Raw genomic sequence first — 10,965 nt, 5'->3', positions numbered from 1 at the left:
CCCTGGGGCAGGGACTGGCTGGCTCAGAGGGGCAGAGAATGGGGTATGGGGTCTTTCCCATCTAGGGGGGGTGCCCACACTCACCTGAGCTCCCGCCTTTCCCATTGTGGGGATAAGTGGCCCAAAAGGCTTTCTGGGGGGGAGGAACAGAAGAGATGGGTGGTTAATATAGGGGTACAGCTGCTCTGCTCCCCCACAACTGCCTCCACCCTCCATTTAGAGACCCTAATCACTAAACCCCACTCTCCACCAGGAGTCCTGGCTCCCAGTCCCCCCTGCTCCAACCACTAGACCCCACTCCCCTCCCAGCACCAGGGATTGAGCCCAGGAGCCTCAGCCTCTCCCCTGCCCCCCATCATGAAATGGAAAAGGGGCAAATTCACAGCTCATCCCACACAGCGAGGGTGGGCCTGGGGAACTCTGTGCCACAGGATTTCATGGGGGGTGCAAGGAGGCTGAGAGAGTCCTGTTTCACTTGGGCCTGCGGAACTCCCTGACACAAGGTCCCTGACATTGGGTGGCGTGCAGGGCTCACCTGACCTCTAAGTAAGGAGCCCTGCGGGGATGGGGGGGTGACTTCCCTGGGTGCGGGGGGCAGGTTACCTGGTAATGGCATGGTTTGGGACTGTACCTGCTCAGAGATGGGATGCTGAGCTAGATGGGGGTGATCTGGGAGGGGGGCTACCAGGCTGATTGGGGGTACCTCAGAGCTGCCTCACCCCCCACAATATGAGGGAGAATCCCCCTCCCCCTGAAGCAGTACAGGGATTAGGACCCAGCCGGCTCATGGGGTCAGAGGGGTTAACCGCCTGCCCCGCCCCCTCTGCTCTCAGTGCCGCAGGGCCCCATGGGTAATGTGGGCGTTCCACCCCCACCCAAACCCGGGTGACGCACCAACCTGCACCGGGCTGGGAAGGAATTCACCCGCCCCCAGGGAGACAGGGATGGGAGGTGAGAACCCAAGTGTCCGGGCTCTGGGCCAGCTGGGATCCTTCCCTGAGACATGGCTGCTCCCTGCTGGGTCATGGGGACCCCACTCCCCCATCCCCCCTACACCCGATACCCCTGTGGCACCCAAGTCCCCTCCCCCTCTTCAGCCTCCCAGGCCCCCGTGACCCCTCCACAGCTCTGTGTGTGCCCCCCCAGTACTCAGCTGTTGCAACGTCGTTCTCGAAGACTTCCCGTGCCTCCTCGTAGTTGCAAACCTCCTCCAAGCACTCGCGTTCCAGGTTCCCCGGCGTCACCAGCTCGAAGTCCCAGTGATTGTAGAGAAGCCGGCGCCCCAAGAATCCCTGCGCGGCATCTGCACCCAGGAACACTGGAGGGAGGGGGGAGAATGGGGGTCAGGATGCCTGGGTTCTCTCCCCAGCTCTGGGAGGGGAGGGGAGTCTAGTGGTTAGAGTGGGGGGGGTTGGGAGCCAGGACGCCTGGGTTCTTTCCCTGGCTCTGGGAGGGGAGTGATGTCTAGTGGTTAGAGCGGGGGGGGCCCTGCCTGGCCTCCACTCTTCTGAGCCCGGCCTCCCCGACTTTTCCCGGGGGGGGAACACTTCGCCCCCGGAAACCCTCCCGGCGAGGTCGCGTTTTCAAGGCCGCGCATTCCATTTCCCGTGCACCGCAGGGGATATGTGTGGATCATCACTCCGGCCACTCCACTCCTGTTTCCGGTGCTGGTGGGGAGAGAGGAAGACGGTGAAGGCGCGGCGGGGGCGGTAACCAAAGAAACCCTCAGTGATGTGCGGGGGGGGGTGTCCCCCGCCCCTCCCACCACCGCAATGGGGGGGTCCCCCGGAGACGGGTCCCCCTCCTGATCTCCAGGGCACAGGGGCACTTTGACAGCCCCCCCACCTCCCCCCCCGCCCACGAGGTACCCGTGTCTGGCCTCCTCCTGGGTGATGGTGGCGGGGAGTCCCGTTGGTTCCCCCCCAGCTCCAACACAACCTCCCTGCGGCCCTGATCCTGCGGGGGGGGGGTGCTCTGGGGGGGTTAAAATCACGGTAGCGCCTGAGCGCAGGGAGGGAGGATGAGGGGAAGGGGCCTGTTCCCATGCTGATCAGTGAATAAAAAGTAATAATAGGGAAATACAGTCTGGATGATTCCAGTGCACAAACTGGTCATTGCCAGTTAAAAGAGCAGTGTATCAATGCTGCAGCCGTCGAAACAGAGAGGGTAGGTCGGCTGCAATACGGCCTGTCTCCTGGTTCTGGCCCATTCCTCTTCCTCCTCTCTGACTGAGGCTGCGGGGTGGGAGTGCACCGTGAGCCATGGGTGGGGGTTTAGGTCTGGCAGAGCTACCCATGAGGGGGGGGCTCGGGTTGGGCGAAGGTGGGTGTGGGGGCCTTCCCGTGGGCCCTCCCACTTTGGTGCTGAGGGTGGAGGTGGAGATGTGAGGGGGGTGCGGAGTCCGTTTGGTACTCAAGGGTGGGGATGTCAGGGTGATGGGTGTTGGGGGGTGGGGGATGGGGATGTGCGACGAGTCAGGGGAGGGCCCTGGGGATTGAGGGGGGTGCAGGCTATCCGGGTGGGGCTGGTGAATGTGTGGGGAAATCGCCCCAGAGTAAGGGTTTGGTGTGGGGGGGGGTGCAGGAGTCAAGAGACTGGGTGCATAGAGGGAGGTATGAGGCTCAAGGAAAAAGGTTGCCTGTGGGGGTGGGCAGTGAGCTCAGGGAGAAGCGGCTGGGGTGACTGAGCCGCCCAGTAACTCCACCGCTGTCCTGGTCCTGACTACGCTCGCTCTGGAACCCTGCCTAACTCCCCCAGGACCCTATCCAAGCCTCCCTGCTGCCTTGTTCCTGACGTGCCCCTGACTGGCCTCCCGAATGCGCATCTATACTCACGCTATCTCTGCTTCTGCGTACCCACGAGGCACCATCCTGGACCCCTGCATGTGCCCGTACAATCCACTAGGCTCCTTCGCCCCGACAGACCCTCAGAACTCTGAACCCATACCAGCCTCCCACTCCCTGCCCTGCCCAACACCACTTTGGCGACGGATGCGCTGCGGACTCCGGGCCTTGCACGCGGACCAGATCCGGCCCAGACCAGGCAAGACTAAGATGGGCCAAACACAGGTTTACGGCCTCAGGAAGGCCTCTTTGGCGTTCCCTTCGACCCACACGCCGCAGTAGGCCTCGGGCCTGTCCCCTCGAGAGACACCCCCCCCGCAAGCTGGTCCGCCATATTCTCCTTTTCTGCCTTGTCCCCCTGACTGCCTGGGACCCTATTCACCCTCACCTCTAACAGACGTGGGAACGTCCCATGCCTTGCACCACCCACCTTGGATACACCACCTTAGCCAACCAGCCTGCGTCCTGTCCCCTGATTGACCCCCTTTATCAGGCACACCCGCTCCTGGTTCCTAGGGAGCCTCCTTCCGAGCCATCGAGGCTCTCCAAGGCAGAGCGCAGGAGTATGCTTCGGGCATGGGCGCATGCAGCGCCGCCATCAGAGAGACTGTGCGGATCGTGGTGGCAGGGCTGGATGAAGTGGGGAAGGCAGTGCTCCTTCACTGCTTCACTGGGCATTGCGCAGGCCAAACACCCACTCGCACCCGACGGGCGTGGGCCAGCTGAGCTCGGAACCGGAAGGCTCAATGCATGTGTGCAGTTCAGGGGAGGTGGGGAAAGGAGCCTGGGCGGACTCTGCGTGCATCTAGCCAGATGATACCGCTGTGAAGTGCGGACTCTCGCGACCTCATGCCGAGCACACGCAGCGACTCATGTTCTCCAATGGTCAGGGGCCAGGAACAGCTTGAGCCGCTACATATGGCGACAGGCACAAAAGATCGCCAGCTGTCCATTAAAAATCGGCTTCACGTCGGTTCTTGGCAACACGTGCCGAGTGAGGTTCGCAGCGACCCCATACGGTGGAAGACCAGCAGTGGTTAGTGACACATGGAACGGTTGCGGCATTAAGGCGGCAAAGAAGATCCGGGAATTGGATTCCGGGCCATAGGAGACGCGCGGGCGACACGCAGATTAAGGAGAACCCACACGACAATGCAAACGACAGACTGTCGTGCTCCATAATTCTATTATCTAAGCCATCCAAAATCGGTTAGCTTTACATTTTCTAAATGCAAGTTGCCAAGTCTGGCTCCATCGACAATCATGCGAGTTTTTGCCCATATGCGACTTCAAAAAGGGACAAAAATATCACGGCGCGCGTCCAGCCGAAACTTTACTGCGCATTAAGGTGTTACTCCCAGTTAGGTCCAGAGCATGAATGTTCAGGTCATCCCATACACGGCCTCCCATTTCTCCCTCTCCCAAATGTCCTAACGAAGCACCCCGTGTAGCGCTCAGGTATAACCTGCCTCGCTCCCTCAAAATGTTATGCATCTCCCTGGGGCAGTAGACTAGGCAAGGACGCGTGTTCCTCCCACATTGAATATCCCGGGCCATGATACCACTTGAGCCTAGAGGACTAGGGTGTTCCCCCAACACACTCTATCCTGATTGCCCCAATAACCGAAAATCCCTTGCCCATGGGACACGTGGGATGTGCGGGTGTTAGGGCTTCTGGCTGGGGCATGACAGTGTGTCTGCAAGCATCAGGGCACCAGCCTTGGGGTTGAGGGGTTTGGGCTATGGCGCAGGCCGGGCTTGATGTCTGGGACAGGAGGTTGGGATGTGGGGGGCGGGTGAGGGCTCTGGTCCTGCGCGGCGCTATTGCTCGGCTGCTGGGTCGGGCCAGAAATGACGCGGTTCAGGGTATGGGGGAAGGAGGCATCCTGGATCCCTTAATTCTCCTCTGGCACCTTTTAACTTTTGCAAAAATGTCGTACAACGTGCATAGACTTCATATAATATTTTTGATATTTTGGGTGCAATATGGACTCCACTGAAACCTACTTCCAGACTGAAACTTGTTTTTAGGAAGTCCTTTGGAAAATCTAGTCCTAAGAAGAATTTGATCCTCGTGGATAATCCCATAATTTCCTGGCAGATTATTGTATTGATCTACTCTATCGTGCGCACTTCTGGTAGAGAATTCACCCCACCCAATCATCTTTCACCACGATATGCACCTAACCCCACATATGAAAAGCTACTCTAACTCTAGCGTATCACAAGTCGTGCACAGAAGTGATTGGTAAGTCCCAGTCGCTGCTTATGAAATTGTAAGCACCAACCCTCCGAAGTAAGAAAAACTAGCGGAGGACCACCGCCTTGTAGCTCTAAACATCAAACCAGAATTGAAAACTGCCACAAATGTCGCTGTCCTCCAACGGACGAGGTTGAAGCATTTCCTCATGATCATCCTAAGCAAACATGCGACCATGTAGCGATCCGTTCTCATATACACTCCATATAGGTGGTTTAAGCGATTAGTGTCATATCCCTGTCCCCCTCACGTAGTTTATCGCATTTGTTCAGTGGACAGCAGGGATGTGTGTCGGTGTTACTCACCTCGGAATTTGTGCCACACCACCCTCTTCTGGCAAACGAATATCAAGACCTCTTCAGCCCGTTTCTTACATTCCAAAATGGTATTCCCACATGGTCCCTCACACATAAAATAAGGATATTTTTATCAGACATGCCTCTCACGTTTTAACCCCACAGCTGTTGTGCAGGTTCGCGATAGAAGTCAAGTGAACGAAACTGTCGGCATAGAGTTAAACTTGGCATCAACTCTATCCAGAAAAATTGGATTCTGTAGCAACTTCAATACTATACCACATATCAAACATGTTCCTCAGAGCATTAATAACACTGAGTTTAAAACAAACGCGTGTTGAGACAAATTTAACGGCACGAATCTAACATGCCCAGCCAATGTCTCGATTAAGATGGGTCCAGAACAGTTAGACAATGTGAGGTTTTGCAATTTTATGGTCTACACAGTTGGCACAGGGAATCTTTATCTTATGAGTGCTGGGGCTTTGACATAGTATCCAGCGAATCGCACCAAGTCGATGATCTTGCGGGGGTACGGCTGGGGCTTTGTCCTTAGGGCTCGCTGTATTCATCAAGAAAAGCTACATGCTGGTCTGCATCCGGGCCCAGAATTCAATAGACTACAAGGGCTCATCTGCTTTTTTCCTCACGGGGCTTGTACTGGGGTCATGTATTTTCTTCTTCATGAATACCAACTCGGGGTCATCATCAACAAGAGAAATAGACAAGTCCATATTTCTCTCAAAGCTCGCTTTTTAATTCCAGTGGCTCTCTAGGACTCCAGGTCTTGGGCCCTACTTTGGAACTTATTGAAGTTCCAAGCCGTGAAATGAAATGCGGTTGGTGTTGCAGGACCGTACTCTTCAGATATGCACTTACTTACTTCCTCTTACTTGATTTTCTTTTGTTTGCTCCTTTTTTGTAGTCTCTTCTGCAATACAATGCAGCTTGGACTCATTAAGGCTATGTACCATAACATCGGGTGGAAATTCAGATTTGATTGTGTTTGAGGATGTGGCACGCATGCTAAATTAAATGGCCAAGTCAGTGGGGTGGAAGTCCTCAGACGGATCTGACCGATTCAACACCGGCTGGCAGGAATTAGTGTCGGAAGAAATAGAAATTAAGACCATTTAAAGCCTCTCTGATCATTATGAGAGGGAGTTTGGATGAGTTCTCGTTGCTAACCGTCATCCCGCGCCATGTACCAAAAAAGAAAACCACTAGGTGAGCATATTTATGGTAGTTCATTCCAGCAATAAATTCTATTGGGGAATAAGCTGTCTTGTGTGTGTTGACGACCCATGAATTGAAACATGAGGACTATTAACGCTATGGATTATGTATTTCTGACCTGGCTTTTCTTCTGTGCCCTGGTTAATTTTGTGGTGCCGGCCTAGAATTGACTAACAATACTGAATTTATTGCACAAAGATCATCTTGCTTTCACGATAGAAGGATTTTGGTCTGTGGCTCTCTCCTCTTTATTTGACTTGGCTGTGCTGTCTTCTTTAGAGTCTCTATTAGGACATGGTTTCCTGCATTGCAGATCGCCACGCAAGTGCTTACGACAGGAGCGGCAATGATATACTTTTCTCTCCCTCTGCAGTCTTGGAGTGGGCCACTTAGTGTCTTAATGATTTCAGAATCTATTTGGCCAAGAAAGGGTTAATCTGCCTCTGTGTTTTGTGTTCACTAGGTGATTACAGGGGCTTTACTTTTGGTGTCCAGTCTAGAACATGTTGAACATAGTACAACTCCAGGGGAGTCAGTGAGATTGGTCAGTGCAAGTATTTAGAATCAGGGAGACACGTTGGCCCAACACCTTTTTTCGGCTGAGGGCACATGCTGGAAATAAGACAATTCGCTATGGCTCGGCTGCCACGAATGTTCTCAATTGGCGGTTGGTATGTAGGGAGGGGCGCCGAGGTCTCTGGTTTGGCGGTGCTTTGTGCTCCCTGGATGAGGTCAGACATGATGGTTCCATCGGTGTCGGAGGGGGCTCTTGAGGGCTGGGTGGCGTACGGAGTCTGTTATGGGCGGATCGCAGGTTCTGGCTGGCGGGTGCGACGCTGGGGATGAAGCGACTGTTTGAGAGATGCAGGAGATGCTCTGGGCCTGGGTCAAGGGTTTCACAGGAAAGGAGGGCCGATCCAGCGGCTGGGCAGACTGGTCCTCCAGGTGGCATCGAGGGAGAGACTACAGGGCGCTCGCAGGATCCGTAGTTTAGCCCTACGGAAGACAGTGCATCCCCCACTCCCCATTCACACCACATCCTACATTACCATCCCACACATATCCCGTCGACTCACCCCACATCACACCACTTCCTCTGTCTTCACTCCACGACCACACATCATCCATTCCTATCACGCCTCCATCAATATGGCCAACTCCCCAACTTGCCACCTCACCCAGTCCATGTCCCTCCCTTTCCCTTGCTGGACCCTTCCACATTGCAAACACTCAGACTTCCACTCCACCACACTCACACCTGCACTTCACCCCATTCACTCACTTTGGCACACTCACTGGTCTCACGCATTCACCCACACACACTTATTGGTGGGCCCACGGATCATCTCCACACACACAATTAGAGCAATCCATTGTTCGGATCAGTGGGCTGGGGCAAAAGTGGGGAGCCCTGAGAAAAAGGAATTATTACATGCTGGGGCCCGGCAGAGGGATCACAAAGTGTGTCCCGCCCTTGCAAACACCCCCCAACCCATGCCGCTCAGGCTCAAGATTCACAGGGCTCTGCCCGCCCAGCATGTTCATGGGTCTGATCTACGGAGGGTGTCTGTTCAGTGAGAACAGTGCTGATGGTGGGCGCTCCCGACCCCACCCCCCACAAACTAGGGGCCCTGGCATGCACAAAACCTAGTGAGACCATCCAGCCCCAAGAGCTGCCAGCAACACACGAAAAATTATTTACAGATTGCGTCACACAAGCTAGCAGGGATAGAACCAGGATCCTGGCTCCCAGCCCCACCCTCCAGACGGACAAAACAGACTAGTCGAGTGGCCCCCACCTGGGGGGGGGGGGGGATCGTGGACACTCGCCTCCAGTGCCCCCGTACAGGCAGCCCGAGGGGGCCAGCGGCTTAGGGGTCCCAGGAGGCAGGTCAGGGGCACGTCGGGTTCAGGGCCATGGACCTGTAGGGGAGACACAGGAGATTATGGGGGCTACACCACCACTCCCCCAGCAGAAATCCACCAGGGAATATCACTCAGCACACCCCGTGGGCTTGTGCGCTCTCTGTCCTTTCTCCCCTCCACTGGGGACCTGCTGTGACCCTCCCTTCCTCCCGGGGGTGCTGTGCCCTCCCCAGGGTTGTGGCGACCCCCTCCCTTCCCCTGGGGGTGCTGGCCCCTCCCCCTAGCTCCTGAGAATGCCTGCCTTCCCCATGGCCTACACCCTTTCTTCTTGTAATCCCTCCCTTCCCTGGGTGCTACGAATCCTCCCACCACTCCCCTTCCTGGGGGCACCTCCCACAGCTCCCTCCCTCCCTGGTGGTGCAAGCCCTCCCCCCAGGGGTCTGCAACCCCCCACACTCCCTCCCTACCCCTGAAAACTGTTCTGTGCCCTCCCCCCATCTTCTGCCCCCTCCTCTCTCCTGGGGGCACCGTGCCTCCCCTACCTTCCGCCCTTCCACTCCTTACCTCCCCCCGGGGGGCATGCCCCCCACCGCCCTCTCATCCCACCTCCCCCCCCGGGGCCAGCCCCCAGTCTCTGCCCCATCGCGTTCCCAGCAGCCCTCTGGGCTCACATGTTGCCTGCGCAGCCTGGACGTACTTTTTACCCAATACATGGCAAAACGCCGACCAGATCATCAGAACCACCCTGCCACCAGCCCGCCCGGCCACCAGCCCGGCCACGTCCACCCCCGGGGCTATCTGCATGGGAGGGTGGGGGGGTTAGCAGACAGGAGACCCGTGTCCTAGGGGCGCCGGCTCCCACCCAGCCCTGGGCGGGACTAGCTGGCGTCGGGGGGGGGGGGCAGGGAATGGGGCAGGGGCCTGTCCCCTCTAGGGGGCGCGGCTCATCAACCGGCCTGGGGCGGGGACTGGCTGGCTCAAGGGGAGGGGCAGGAATGGGGCTGTCCGTTATTAAGGCCCGGCTGCTGGCTCAGGGGCTGGGCATGGGCGGGGCTTGTCCTCTCTAGGGGCGCCAGCTCCCATCCGGCCCTGGGCAGGGCATGGCTGGTCTCAGAGGCAGCAGAGAGGGTATGGGGCTTTCCCACTACGGGGGGTGCCACACTCACCTGAGCTCCCGCCTTTCCATCTGTGGGATAGTGGCCCAAAGGCTTCTGGGGGGAAGCGAAAACAGAAGAGATGGGTGGTTATAAGGTACAGCTGCTCTGCTCCCACAACTGCTTTCCACCCTCCTTTAGAGACCTAATCACTAAACCCCACTCTCCACAGGAGTCCTGCTCCAGTCCCCCCTGCTCCAACACTAGACCCACTCCCCTCTCAGCCCAGGATTGACCAGGAAGCCTCAGCCTTCCCCTGCCCCCTCATGAATGGAAAAGGGCAACATTCACAGCTCATCCCACACTAGCGAGGGTGGCCTGGTGGGACTCTGGCCACAGGATTTCATGCGGGGGTGCAAGGGTGAGAGGTCCTGTTTCACTGGGCTGCGGCTCCCTGACACAGGTCCTGACATGGGTGGCGTGCAGGGCTCCTGACCTCTAAGTACAGGAGCCTGCGGAGGGGGGTGACTTCCCTGGGTGCGGGGCCAGGTTACCTGTAATGGGCATGATTTGGGAACTGTACCTGCTCAGAATGGGATGCGACTAGATGGGTGATCTGGAGGGGGGCTACCAGCGATTGGGGGTACCTCAAGCTGCCTCACCCCCACATATGGAGGGAGAAAATCCCCCCTGAAGCAGTAAGGGATTAGGACAAGCGGCTCATGGGTCAGAGGGGTTAACCGCCTGCCCGCCCCCCTGCTCTCATGAGCAGGGCCCCATGGGTAATGTGGGCGTTCACCCACCAAATCCGGGTGACCGCACCAAACCGCACCGGCTGGGAAGAATTCACCCGCCCCAGGGAGACAGGGATGGAGGTGAGACCCAAGTGTCCGGGCTCTGGGCCAGCTGGGATCTTCCTGAGCATGCTGCTCCTGCTGGGTCTGGGGCACCTCCCCATGACCCCCTACTCCCGTACCCTGTGGCCAAGTCCCTCCGCCTCTTCACCCTCCAGGCCCGTGACCCTCACAGCTCGTGTGTGCCCCAGTACTCAGCGGTGCAACGTCGTCTCGAAGACTCGTGCCTCTCGTCGTTGCAAACCTCCCTCCAAGCACTCCGCGTTCCCAGTTCCCGCGTCACCACTCGAAGTCCAGTGATTGTAAGAGAAGCCGCGCCCCCAAAAAGAATCCTGAGCGGCATCTCACCCAGGAACCTGGAGGGGGGGGGAGAAGGGGGTCAGGATGCCTGGGTTTCTCCCAGCCTCTGGGGGGAGGGTGAGTCTAGTGGTCTAGAGTGGGGGGGGTTGGAGCAGAGGCGGGGGCTTGTCCGGCGCTGGAGTGTGATGATGTCTAGTGGTTAGAGCGGGGGGGGCA

The sequence above is a fragment of the Chelonoidis abingdonii genome, chromosome 11 (assembly GCF_003597395.2).
Source record: "Chelonoidis abingdonii isolate Lonesome George chromosome 11, CheloAbing_2.0, whole genome shotgun sequence".
NCBI classification, from domain to species: Eukaryota; Metazoa; Chordata; order Testudines; family Testudinidae; genus Chelonoidis; species Chelonoidis abingdonii.
Note: the sequence above shows the minus strand (reverse complement) of the source record.